The following is a 14673-nucleotide window of genomic DNA, read 5'->3' as shown; positions in this document are numbered from 1 at the left end:
GAAGGAAGGAAGGAAAATAGACAACAGAAAAACCACAGAAAGAATCAAGAACATATTTTTGAAAACAATAAATTCAATATGGAGGCCATTTGATTTATAAGCAAAAGGGGGAACTTCTAGAGTCATGCTGCATGGGCTCTGATGTGGAGTCTGCCATTTTCTAGCTGTGTGACTCTAAGCAAGTTATTTAATATCTAAGCCTTATCTGTAAACTAAGGATAGTGATTATTTAATTCCCGATGGTCAAATGATATAAAATCAGTAAAATACTTACTAAAAGTGATGGGGTAGGGGAGTAACTCAAGAGTAATAGTGATAACTAATATTAGTGAGCAATCATAATGCTCCCAAGACTGTACAAATTGTTTTCCATGCTTTATTTCTCATTTCCTATAGTAAATGCATTAGACAGGTACTGTTATTTTACCCATTTTGCAGAGAAAAACCAAGGCACACAGTGATCCAGTAATTTGCTTATGGTCATGTAAACGAATTTGAACCCAAGTTCTTGTTAGCACTCTTTTCTCCTTATAACGTTCTTTTTATCCCTTCAGTAAAAATAAGTAAAAATATGAATGTGTATGTTTTACCACACTGCTGTACTTTAGCATATAGTAGACATTGTGAACATTTTAAGGTCACAGACTGCATTTCCTTCACAGAAAAGAAAGAATAGTTTCATTCATATATATATATATATTCTATATAGCTCTTTTTCTTCTAAAGCCACATATCTATGACCACCTTGGGATATCCTTACCTAACATATTTATATCTTTCTTTTTCTCCTCCATCTCAAAATCTTCTGCTTCTCTACTAGCTTTTTCTCCACTGTTTATTAAACGTTTCTTGCCCTTAAGAAACCCCTTCTGTTATACTCTCTACTTGATTGGGTGTGTATTCTTCAGAACATATTGGGTTGCTAGTGTCAGAAATTTAAGATAACTTAGGAAAAGTAGAAATGTATTTATTTATGGAATAAAAGAATTACAAGAAGAGCATGTTTGTGGCTGGATACCAGAAACAACTGGATCAAAATATATGAAAGTAACAGGGAATGGAAACCTTATCTCTACCTCTTTCTGACATTTGACTTCATTTTCTCTGATTGCCGACCAGCTTCCTCTGTGTGGTGGTAAATCTAACTGATGCAATTCCAGAGCCTCAGAAATGAACAGTTTCTTCTAATGGCAGGAGCAGAGTCATGATCCTGGTTCCAAAATTTCCCAAGAAGGGCTCTGATTGGCCTGATTTGGGTCTATATCCCACATGCTTGCTGACAAGTGGGTAGTGGTAGGTCAGGTAAAATCCATTTAGCTCCGCTCCTACTAAAGGCATGAGGATGGAGAATCGTAGGCACCAGGCAGTTTTCAGACATCAGGAAAGTGTAAGCAGAAAATAACATAGATGCTTCTTTTTTTTTTTTTTTTTTTTTGAGAGGTAGGGTCTTTCTACGTTGCTCAGACTGGCCTTGAACTCCTGGCTTTAAGAGATCTTCCCACCCGGGCTTCCCAAAGTGCTAGTATTACAGGAATGAGCCACCGCACCTTTCTGTCTTCTCCTCTTAAAGTTGGCTGTTCCTTTTAATACTCTTCTTCCATTAACTAAATTTTGCCAAGCTTGGTAACTGTTCTGAGAAATTTCTTTGAATATTATACTTGTCATCGTTATCTCCGCATGAAATTCTTTTACTGTCTTTTTTTATTATGTAGAATTTGAGGTTTGGGTTGGATATTTGAATATAGCAATATTTGACCATATTTATGAGAAATTACTTGAAACTTTCTGCTACATTCAGCAGAGAAGATTGGTTTATAAAGTATCTGGCTTACTGGAGAAATTTTTTCCTTCAGCTTCTTTCCCAATAAATGCCATTTCTGCTAACCCTTGATTAGACTACAAAGAGATCTCTGTAATACACAGACAAGTCCTATAAATCTGTCTTTAATGGTTCTCATTCAATTAAAGTGTTTTCATTGCTTAAATCTTTCTTTCCTCAGAGTGGTAGAAAAATTTCAAACTGAATGGATTTGGATTTCATCTCCTTACCTAGTTCAATAATGGTATTTTGAGGTTGGCTGGCTGCTCAAAAGAAATTTTTGTTCTTGAAGTCATGTAAATGTACTAGGGTATGTTTAATGTTGACCATATGAGTCAATTTTTCCTAAGGCACGCTGCACTTCAACAATACATGTATTCAAATCATCTGCTATTTCAAGAATGCTTTTTCCAAATTATATTTTTTAAACAATAATTCTGTTTCATTATTTCAATATCCCTTTGAGGGACTTCTTTAATATATTCTTTGCCTGTTCTACATTTTAATTACTTTTTCCTTCTAATAATAAGTTTTTAAAAATGAGTTTCTTTATTGTAACTTTATTTTGTTGCCTTTTAAGTCCTCTATGCACCTTGCTGTATTTTTCCTTCCTTATATGTTTGCTAATTTTGCCTTTACTTTTTTGAGTTTTATTTCTTTTACTTTTTTTCCTGAGATCTGCTAGTTTCCATTTCATGCATATTGCTGTTTCACCATCTCTCTTGTGTGCTTTTTTATTTCTGTACTATGTTCTTGCTTTACAGAGGCAACTACTTCAATGCATTTTGTTCACTTGTTTTAAAATTTATCACTAAATATTTGACCATAGTTTTCATCTATTTTGTGGCAACTTGTTTTCTTTTCAGGATACTTTGCCATTTGACCTTCTTATTTTTTTTGTAATTATTTTCCATAATGTTGTTCTATAGATCCTGTTCTTCCTCACTTCCTTTTTACTGCTTATTATCAAAAGACATGAATTTCCCCCACTAGCTATTTGTAAGCAGTTTATATAGGGTGGGGTGGGAGGTAAAGCAGAATCATGCTTAGGGCTTAAAATTACTCAATATGAAGTAAAAATCTGAAAACCCTGAAAATACTAACTGTAAGAAAATAATTTCAAAGATATTAAATATCTGTAACAAGTTTTCAAAGATAAAACTTGGTGAGTTAGTGTCTCCAATTCTGGTAGTAAGCAGCAGAACTGTGTTTTGAAACAAGGGGTATGGATGTGGATTCTGCAATGCGTTTACACAAGTATAAGACCAAATGAAACTAGCAAGTTAAACATAAACAAAATGACAGAACTAACTGATATCCAACTAGTAACATTCATTTAATTTGATACATTCTGCTGTTTCGCTGAAATGAAATTGCCCCTCATAATGTGACTGTAGATGAGAATTCTGTTCCATATGGAACAAACTCACATCATTGTGAGTTTACATGGTTCTGTCATCACTGTGGGCTCTGTGCTGCGTTAATTCTCTCACCATTTTTTCAACAACTGTGAAACCTTCCTTTGTAGAGTTGCCTTTATGACATTTGGCCAAGTCATGTAGACCAAATATGTCATTTACACTTATACTTTGGTCATTTAGACCAAATATGTCATTTACACTTAACGTTAGTCTTATTTTCTCGTTAGCTCATGTCAGTGTAAATGAAACTACTTGACACCAACATAAACATTAGTGCGAAGACAAGTGTGAAGACCCTGTAATCACATGGCACTTTTCAGAAATATGAGGTCATCCAGTGATTCTATAAGAGGGGCTGGCAAACTGCAGCTTGTGGGCAAAATCCAGTCTATCCCTATTTCCATAAGGCCCATGAGTTGAGAATCGTTTTTACAATTTTAAGTGTTAAAAAAAAAAAAAAACAAAGAATATGCCTGAGAGACATGCGTAGTTCTCAAAGTCTAAAATACTTAGTATCTGGCCCTTTAACAGAAAAGGGTTGCTGAACCCTGTCCCAGAATATCCTTATGTCATTTTTTAAAAAAGGTTATTATGAAATGAGAGCAAAAAATGAAAAGTACCTTTTAGAAAGCTTCAGAATACTTGGGAATACTTTTTCAGAAAGCGGGGAAGAAAACACATTTCTATCTATTGAAAAATGTGGTAACTCATCCCTAGTATTTATGAGTTAAAAGCACAAACAGACCATTTGTGGGAGAGACACAACAATTCTTGGGATTAAGATTAAATAGAAATCATTCCCAGGATTGTCATAAAGATGACATTATGGAAGATAATGATGTCTTCACTGGCGCACCTACAGTACATATAACAAGTTTCACAGGGCCCTTTTAAAAGACAATTTAAAATATAGCCTGATGACAACATTCCAAAATACAATGCAGTAAAGGCAATTTTAGAGAACTTGACAGTATGGGTCAGATACTTTGATTTCCCTTAATCTGGCTCCATGCAAAGCTAGATTGTAGACTCTGGACATATGAAGAAACCGGAAACCCTTAGGACAAATCTCCTTGTTTGATTTTGGTAAAAGTGTTGAATATATGAGTAGACACCTTGCCACACAACTAAAGGTCAGTTTTTCTATGTTGCCAGCTGAATTCATCATACCCATTTCACGTTATCATTACAGAAGAGCGTGACAATGCAAAATCCTGGAGATAAGATCAAACATATGAATAACAACACTTAAGGATGCCATGAAGGTTATCTGAGACAGGCCCTCTGTCCGCGTGATGCAGAAATGACAGAGGACACATCAGACATAACCCATCCGACAGCCCGATGACATTCACGTCAGTAGGTGCTGAGATATAATCTCTGCCACATTTTAGTTAGAGGAAACTCTATGTAGCTCTTTCGATGGATTGGTAAGTAGATTCATTCATCCTTGCACTTTGAAAGAACATAATTATTTGCATGTATTTATTTATAAACACAACCCTTTACATTTTATTAGTAAATGTCAAGAATTGCCTGACTTGGTGGCCTTTATGCTAGTTTAGCTAATTTGCTTAAATCAGGATGCCCAGAGCCCAAGTATATCCTCTTATGTCCTGGGAAACCCACCCTTGCCCTTTGTTAAAGGAGTAGCAGTTACACATGCTGGATGGATTGAGGAATTTCCTATAATTGATTAAAGGTCAACCATACTCTGGGTGCTATCAAATAGGTACACATGAAGTTAATTAAGGTGAACTAGTTAAGACAGGATCACCATTTGGAGCCACTTGCCCCCATCTCCACCTCTGCATGCTAAGCTGAAGCTCTATTCAGCTTAGATTTTTAAAACAGCTGTCAATAATTTATCTGCCATAACTGTTTACTTAGTAGTCCTCTCTCACTCTCAGCAAAATCAATGAGCTAAAAAGATTAGGAACTGTCAATCTTTGTATTTCCAGAACCTAGCCCAGTGATGGTGTGAATACACCTCTGTTACTCCACACCTTCTATTCTTAGCACACCTTGAGCTAAAACAACTTGTGTTTCTGGCACAGCTATTGGAGACTTTCAGAGGTGACAAACGCATACTCACTTATTTAGTTGCCTAATCTCTCCAATGTCAGTAATAATCTATATTCTTGGCAAATCACTGGGAATTGGAAACCACTCTGACAGATTAAGGTCAGGAGATTTTTTAAAGAAGAAATGCAAGAACTGGAAATTACATATGTGACCTTGTGCCATTCAGCCTGTGAATGGTGTGTGGGGTTAAAAGGTTGTTAGAGTTGAGATGGTAGAATATGTAGAGCTTTTGGAGAATGTTTTTTGTTACTGTTGTTTGACCTATTTCATTCCCTTCAGATTCTGAGAGGTCGTAACACATGATATAAAGTGTCAGGTTAATAATGGAGAAAGTCGCATTCAGGAGTTTCTCTGCCTAGATGTGGAATTTGAGCTTTTAGGCTATTTTTTCATGTGTGTCTCTTTCTCTTCGCTCTTAAAATAAGTTAAGAAATTCTCAACGACCTGAATATATGTTTCCCACCTTTACTGGCCATCAACTGCATTATCAGGATGAGTTTCAATTACTGTCATTCTGGAAGTCATAGGGTACAGTATTCTCTTTTCCTATAACAGGGGTATTTGAGTAATAAACTTTGTTTTAAGATCACATAAAATTTTATTTTGACTGACATCTAAAAGCATTACACCTCTCAAAGTTTGGCCTGCCCCATGGAGGTGAATGCAGCTGCAGCTCATCTCAGGAGTCGGCCCTTATATGAACTGCTTGTTCTTACCTTTCTACTCCTCAGCACGTTGAAATTCAGCCCACACTCCTAAATGAGACATCCAAAGGCTCCTGCCTGCTGGAGTGCTGACAAGCATGCTGTTTAGGGCAGGTACTCAGAGGCAAAGTCAGAGAAACATGATCTCTTCAGTAGCACCTTTTTGCACATGAACCTGTGTGAACTCAGCATGACTCACTCAGGCCAAGGTGAGCACTCTGATGTCTGCGACCAACTGCAGCAACTTGGCAACTGGGGCCAGCGTGCTTCCCTGTGGCACTCAGCAGAGACAGTTCAGGACTTGAAACAATTTTCCTCATTGCTGTTGTGACTGGAGGACAAAAACTGCAAAAGTGAGCCATTGTTCACACTGCAAGTCATTTTGTGGAGAAAATGAGAGGCCTGGACCAGTCTTTTTGTCCTTTATTGTATCATCCCCTCTGGCATCCATTTATGGGTCTGGTTTCATTTCTATTTTCATTTTGAGTCTTTTCTCTATGACCTCAGGTCAGAGACAGTATCAAAGGCAATATGTTTTAGTGGGTTTATTTGTCTGAGTCAACAGAAAAAGAGACAGGGAAGGGAAATGAAAGAGTACAGGGCAGGGAGGAGGAAGGAGGGAGAGAGAGAGACAGAGACAGACAGAAAGACCAACCGAGACTAAAGCTACGTCTGTATGAAAAGATGACTACAGTTGAATCTGTAATTCTGACTTCACAACTAACACTGATGCCATTTACAATGTAACAATCAGGTTTAGTCTTCCATGTGACTGTAGATATTACATCATAATCTCATAACGTTTTATTCCGTATAGATGGTCACCAAGATGAACAGAAAGAGTTAGATCTGGGTGGCAAGAACTGGGAGAAAACTAACCATGAGAATAAGATGGATTGTCTTTTGTCATAGAAATAGCAAATTTTTAAGTGTATTTGAAATGATAAATACTTTTTCTTTAACCTTTTGTAACATTTCACAAAACTTTTAAATCAAATTTCAACTGGAACTTCGGTCTGCTTTCCTTAAATGCAGCTGTGTTCTTGTTAAATTCCATTGCATTTGATGCCTTCAGGGATTTGGGAAGTTAGCGTACTGGATCTGAGGCATGAACGATATGTATGAAGTGGATGAAGGAAATGAACTCAGCACGTGTGGGAAGTATAGCAATGTCCACTTGTGGCCCGTGTCACCAAAAAGTGCCACCAAGGTAACTCAAGATAGTCAAAGTAATGAGGCAGAATTGTTCTTCAGTTAAGTTGTTAATAGGGAAACTGTTTATAAGCCTATCTGGTCTAGTGATATTTGATCCAGTTCTCAACCCTATCTTAGAGGCTTCCCTGTCCCGTTTCCATAGGGAAAAATCTCCCACAATTATTAAATGGATACATAAGTGCTTAAAAAGTGAAAAATAGGGAAATGCATGCTTATTTGAATTAGATTTTGCTTAAGTATGATTTGGCCATGGCACCAAACTTCAGTGTGCATTTAGGATCACCTTAGATGCACATTAAAACTATACATACACAGCCTAAGCTAATTCTAATGAACCTGCTTAAGTTGGTCTTGAGTGTGGCCCAGAAATTTCATGGAAAACAAGTATCCCAGGTGATTCTGATGCAGATGGATGCATTCTGATGTGTGAGAGAGAGAGAGTGTGTGTATGTGTGTGTGTGCAGAGGGGAGATAATGGAAAGATTTCAAAAATAGGTTTGGGTTACTTTGTGAAAGAACTTGAATGGCATGCTAAAGAGTTTGTGTTTTTAAATAAAGAATAAATGTGATCAAATCTGTACTTTCAGAAGTAGAACTCTGGTGACAGAATGGTTTGAAGAGGGAGAGGAGAGGAGTCAAGGAGACCAGTTAAGAAGTTTTCCAAAAGGAGCACTTCCGCAAAAATTCTTCACCACACATTGTGTAGGTAATAAATAAATCATGGTTCCTTTCCTGAAGTTGCTTACGATCTGGTAGGAAAAGATTAATGAATGAGGCAGAGATGGAGAAGTCAGAGAAGTGCCTTGGATGGGCAGGTTAGGGCTGGACAGATTTTGCAGAGCTTTAATAAGCAAGGGAGGAGCAGATTCCCAGAAAAGAATATACTCCAAGAGACAGGCCACTAAATTAGATGAGAGTTTGATGGTGCTGCTTTTTTCCCCCAGTGGGGTGTCTGGGCTCTACAGACTTACATAAATGAGCAGTGAGAAAATGTAAGTACAGATTATTGATTACTTTTGGGGACATGTTTGTGAAAAGAAAGAAAGAACTAAAAGAGCAGCTTGAAGATATCAAAGGCTAAGGAAAGGCAACTTTTATGTTGTTTTTGCTTTTGTTGTGAGTTTGTCATTCTTTATAGGGGAGATTGGACTGTATTTCCAGGAAAAAGGGGAAGAAAAGCCAAAAACTAGAGAAGTGAGTGTGGGTAGGACAAAGAGAAAGAGAGCAGAAATGAGACCAGTAGAGTGGGTGAGGTGAAGAATTTGGTATTGGGAAGGAAGAGACCAGAAAGCTGAAGAGGATGGATGACTGCACGCGATACCTTTGAGACTGGGAGGAAGCAGCAGGAGAAAGAGAGAAAGAACAATAAGGGATATGATTTAGACACTGGAGGTCGCCATCCACTAGTCACATTTCACCAAGGGAAGAGTCTAAGCTTAAACATATTTTTCATGTCACAATATGCTTAAGGAAGGCTGGTCCCTTCCCGAATCCTGAAGGATGAACATGTGATTGATCTAAACACGGCATGGCTATCCCATTCTCTTCTATTGGAGTTCAGTTTGGGGATGGGCAAGTGACCAACTTTAGGCCAAATATTAAGATTTCTGCTGAGGGTACTTCTGGGAAGTATTTTGTTCATGATATATACATTTCCTCTCTCGAAATTGATAGTATAAAGGCATAATGCTTGGGATGAGGGAACCATCTTGAAACCACTTGGTGCAAACTTAAGGACCCAAGTTAAATGGTAAGGATAGGGGAGCAGAAGAAATCTGGGCCTGATGAAAACCCTGAGACAGTGTGGTACCTCTGGGACTGCGTACCTCCAATTTTTTGTTTGGATGTGTGCGTGTGTGTGTGTGTGTAATCAAACAATAAATACATATGTTCTTTTTTGTTTGAGTCACAGCCATTTTAATTTTGTGACATTTCAGTTAAAAGTATACTAAGTGATGCTGGAAAAATTGGTCTCCATCTTTTTGTTAAAGAGGTAGTCATCTGCTCAGAGGGATGGAGGCGCATCTGGGATTTAGGGTTGGGATGTGTGGAAAATATCTGAAGCTACCACTGAAGATACTGAGAATGGCAGGAAGCTAATGAAATAAATCAAAGAAAGGCAGCATAAAGCAGACCTCAAATAAAGTAGGACTGGATGTGGACAGAATGACTACAACATTGCCAACCTGCTACAAAGGCGCAAAAATGGATAGAGGCCTTGTTGAGGAGGGTTTAAAATTGGATACCAGAACACAGCATCAACCCAAGGTCAAAGGCACAAAAGTGTCATCGAGGGGAGCAAGGCCAGATTGAAAATGTTTTATGAAGGAGTAAAATCAGGATTAGGATTGGATAGTGCTTGGACAACTCATACAATATGTTTTCGCCTCAGTTTCGTCATTGCTAAGAAGTAAAATTAACAGCTAGTGCTTAGGTTTTTGTGAGGGTAAAACGGGATAATGTATAATTTATTTTACATGGTATCTAACATATTTTTAAGAACTCAACAAGTGTGGTAATAATTAGATCCTGAACTTCTGTTAAAGCCACGCAGGGGGGCACTAAAGAAGCTCACACCACATCAGAAATAATATCAAATAATGACTTCCAGGTACATGCGATACATATTTTCTTAAAATCAGCAAGATATATAACAATGCTCACCATTAATACTAGTAAGTTTCTCCAAAGTTGAACTTAGGAAACAGGAAAAAATTGGCACAGAACATCCTGTGTATCTTAACAAGATAAATTCCAAATAAATTGCCTGCTGGCGGTACCCACTAATTATTTGCCGACAATTTTTCAGCCAGCACATGCTTTTTTATTTAGCTGGTCCAGCAAGCCACTGTAGTTGTAGTTATTCATCTTGTCACAGGACTGGGTAGAAAGCCAAACGCAGAGGCATGAGCTGCCAAGTAACCCACTATCTGTGCAGCTGTGGGGAGGAACCAGAAAACCTCAAGACTTCTTGCTGCTTCCATTTTCCTAGTTCTCTCCTCTAGAACCTCATCCACACAGTATGGTCCTGGGATGGGACCCACAGCATCAGTGTCTTCTATGAGTTTGTTAAAAATGCAGACTCCCAGGTCCCATCCCAGGAGAAATGAAACAGAATTTGCCTTTTGATAAGAGGTCCAGATGATTTGTTTGCACATTAATGTTTGAGAACCACTGATATTTAGGACTTATCTGAAACAACCTCACAGGATAGGCAAAGAATCACTGTTTCACCCAAATGCCCTCTCATTTTCTTGTCATCCCTTCATGATGCTGGATGTGTGGTTCTCAAGTGAGACCTCATCTTCACTAAATCTCTCATTGCCGTGCCCACCGAAGCCAGCCTTCAGTTACCAGGGAGCATTGACTTAGACCACTTTAACCAGAGAGCAACAAAGCTCAAAGAAATTGTATGAACTTGGGTACTAGACATTCCTGGGTTTATTCTAGGCTCTGCCTCATATTAATTGACCTGGGACACATTAACTCAACTCTGTGATTGCACCTCTCCCTCCAAGAAAGAGCGTCTGCAGCCTTTTGTCGTAACTCTTGACCCTTTTCTGATGGCCACCACGGATGGGACCAAGGGAGTACACTAGGGGACATTAGAGGAGGATCCCTAATACAAGACTGACCAATAAGCTTTCCTTCCTAGAACATCTGGGTTTGGAAGTCAGAATCCACTAGTTGCCTTTCTCAGTGTTTGAGCAAAGAAGAGTTATAGGACCACCTGGAGAAATTATTTCTCACGAGTGGGCTCAGAGATACAGAAAAAAACAAAGACAATATGGCTCTAGAAATATCAGTCTTCATTTTTGATAGTTTTCCAATTTTGGATCCTGCTGTCTACTGAAGTCTACATTCTGCTTCTGGATTCCATCCCTTTATTCATCTAGTAATTTATCTCTCTCTCTCACCCACACTAAATTAAATTCTGTAAATCCACACAGTCCTGACAAAGCAATAAGCTTTAATGAATGGTGGTTAAAATGATTATTATTGCTACTACTGGATGATCAACTTAATCATTATTATTGGAATACTTCCTATATCAGCTGTTTTTTCATTCAAACATAGTCACAAATAATTGATCCTCAAAATGGTAAGAAAACCAATCATCTGAATCACGAGGAAAAATAAGGAAATACTATTATCATATACGTTTATATATTCACTATTGTATTGATGTTCAAATAATTAATTTAAAATAGAATGATGTCTACCATAATCATGGAGCACAGTGGCAGCTGTCATTTAAGATCACATTTTAGGCCTCAACCCTTCCTCTGCACCACTGAGGGAAGGAATTGTCTCAGCCTTCAAGCCTATCATGTCCCATGTTATTACTCAGATATCACAGGAGACTTAACTGACATCAGGAAGGCAAACTCAGTGACCCAGAAAACAAAACCATTAAGTTATAAAACAATGTTAAGAATCCTTGATTCCACTTGCTGCTGCTCATATAACATACTCCCCTCCAAGCCCACCGAGGCTTATCTCAGCTGGCAGCAATCTGGAAATCCACCTGTTACATTAATCAAAGCATCTTATTGGGATGCTAACTTCTTGCAAATTTCCAGCTCTTTTCATCAAAACCAATTATGTATGAAATGTTAGACATTGTCCAGTGGAAGATATATATTATCAATATTAATGATAAAAATCACAACTAACATTTAGATGGAAGAATGTATCAAGCCCCTTTGAAAAACACAACAGTATTTTGAGCTAGTCATCATTTTCCATGATTTTGTAGTAAGACACAGGAGACTTTGAGAGGTCAGATAATTTTCCTAAGGTTCGTTTGCCTGTTGCAAATGACACTTCTCTGACACATATGGATAGCTCTGTCCAGTGAACACTCTTAGAAATGCTCTTAGAGACCTTTAAGTAGGCTGGGAGCAGTAGCTCATGCTTGTAATCCAAGCACTTTTGGAGGCTGAGGTGGATGGATCACCTGAGGTCAGGAGTTCCAGACCAGTCTGGCCAACATGGCGAAACCCCGTCTCTACTAAAAAAAAAATACAAAAATTAGTCAGGCGTGGTGGTGCACACCTGTAGTCCCAGCTTCTTGGGGAGGCTGAGTCAGGAGAATCACCTGAACCTGGGAGGCAGACGTGACACTGATCTGAGATTGCACACTGCACTACAGCCTGGGCAACATAGTAAGACTTCATCTCCAAAAAAAAAAAGAAAAAAGAAAAAGAAAGCTTTAAGTAGAAGGCAGAGCCTTTCTCAACATGCTACACAATTAAAATGCCAGATGTTCCTTTTTTGAGAGGTAGGGAGAATACTTTGGGGAGAAATTGCCTCTTCTTCAGAGATGTAGCTGGCAAAAAAGCAAAGGGAAGTGGGGACACTTTCCAAAAAAGCAAGCTACATAGGGTGCAGACTGCCGGCAAGACAAAAGACCTCTTCAGCCATCCTGAAACATTATCCCCAGCAGGTATCTGGCTGTAAAGCACAACTTGCATCATTACAATTTTCTAGTGTACTGAGCTGGGGAAATGCTTCCAAAGGAAACTGAGTAGCTACCAGAGGAAGAGTTGAAGACACTTTGCCAATTCTCTTTTCTTAAGGACTTAGTAACTCAGACTTTTCAAGGTAGGAAAGATTTTGCCTTTTGAAAATAACTAGAGTTTTTGCTACCTTGACAATTTTAAGCAACACTGAAAGAACTGGGGAGGTTGTATAAACCATTTGAATTTTTAATAGATTGTCATAGACCTAATAATCAGGACTCTGGAATGGATTTCATCTTTTCTTACCAGAAGGGCTGCTCTCATGCTCAACCAGCTATTCTGTGTCTTTTTGAAACTCATTGAGTGTTAGCCATGGAGAGTCAGGCAGTGGATTGTCAAAATACTTCTATACAGAAATAAAAATTCATGCTTGATGTTCAGGTCAGTTTTACAGAGAGTTGTAATTTAGAGGCATTCAAAGGAGTTTAATGGAGAAGGAAACAAGTCAATATTTTATTCAAGCCAAACATGAACCGACATTATTAAGTCAAGGAATCTTTCTGCTGAGAAAATTCTGTCACAAACGTTCAGCCAATCTCTGGGAGAGGAAGGAGGGTTCATAAAAGACTGTACAGTTTACATGTGTTGGTGGGAATTTAAATTTTAGTAATTCTTGATACAGAATTGGACCTGTGGAATTAGCCCTGTTTTATCTCCATGGGAAGTGTTCAAGGCAGGTTTCTAAGCAGATTTCAAATTCTGCCTTTAATAACATTTCCTAAAACCCTTGGTTTGCACACACAGCCCATGCTACTCTGGCTCCAATGTCCTTTTCAGCTGCTAGTTGACCCTTCTTCATCAGGAACCCTGCTTTCTATTTAAACCCAGCTCCACACTGCTCCCATCGTGCTAGGCATGTTCATGATCATCCCAGTGCCTGCAATGCCCCCTCTCTGTCCAGGGAATGCGTTCTGATCTTTAAATTCCTGAATCAAATATCACTTTCCTCCTTTTTGCTCCTCTCACACTGCCTAACAAGCTTAATGATTCTTATTTCTCTGTTTTACCTTTGCTATCACCTTATTGCCATTTATCATGATGGCTCATTTTACCTTTTTTATTTCTCCTCCTTGATTACAAGCTCTTTGAGGCTCTCTGTCTCTCTTTTTTTTGGCCTGGCCATTGTTCAATATTTACTGAGTGACTGAATAAAATATATATATATATTATATAATGTATATATATCATATATTTATATATAATATATATAAATATATATTAGATAATGCAATTACTATGGATTTTAAAATCTAAGATCAAATTATTACATTTGTTGTATAATCAGATATTATCTCTGAAAAGTTATTCTTTCTTCATCAAGCAACTCCTTTGAGCAAGTGGTGCAAACACTGCCTAACTTCTTGAGTGTAGAGTATGAGGAGAAGGAGCAGCTGAGTCCCTACAATTGTCAGGATACCAATAATCTGAATTGTGGGGAAAAAATTACTCTTTAGAGCTATGCTTTTGGATTCTGGCAAGTTGATGTTCATAGGGTTAACTGAAAATAAATATCTACTGCTGTTGTGCCCTGTAAGTTGGGTGCAAGTTGCATGGCCTCCACTGTTCAAGATACATGATGAATTGATTTCTAATGATTGCACTGCCTCACAAGAGACCTTACCCACCCAGTTTTAGATTTGGGAAATTTGAGGTTCAGAGGTGCCAAAATGATGTTTCCAATGTCAAATACCTAAGTACATGGTGAAACTAAAAGGGGAGTCCCCCGCCAAAGACATCCTATTAGTAGCAATAGAAGAGCCAGAAGGGCAGTGTATTGGGGTGGTGTTGGTGGTATCGATTCTCATGATTTTAACCCAAAATGACAGTCTAAGAAGGTTTTATAGCATAGAATATTCTGGTAAATATGAAACTCCCACTCCAACTTATCAGAAGAAAAGCAGCCC

At 38.2% G+C, this 14673-nt stretch overlaps 1 protein-coding gene across 5 annotated transcripts in view; it reads right to left on the bottom strand.

The window, feature by feature from the left end:
- Window positions 1-14673, bottom strand: part of KCNIP4 (Kv channel interacting protein 4) — a 1232493-nt gene that overhangs the window by 73239 nt on the left and 1144581 nt on the right. The gene's annotated exons all lie outside the window — the stretch shown is intronic.

This window comes from Colobus angolensis, unplaced genomic scaffold (assembly GCF_000951035.1).
Source record: "Colobus angolensis palliatus isolate OR3802 unplaced genomic scaffold, Cang.pa_1.0 Scaffold146, whole genome shotgun sequence".
In the NCBI taxonomy this organism is placed as follows: domain Eukaryota; kingdom Metazoa; phylum Chordata; class Mammalia; order Primates; family Cercopithecidae; genus Colobus; species Colobus angolensis.
The sequence above is the reverse complement of the archived record's forward strand: the minus strand, read 5'-3'. Positions and strand labels throughout refer to the sequence as shown.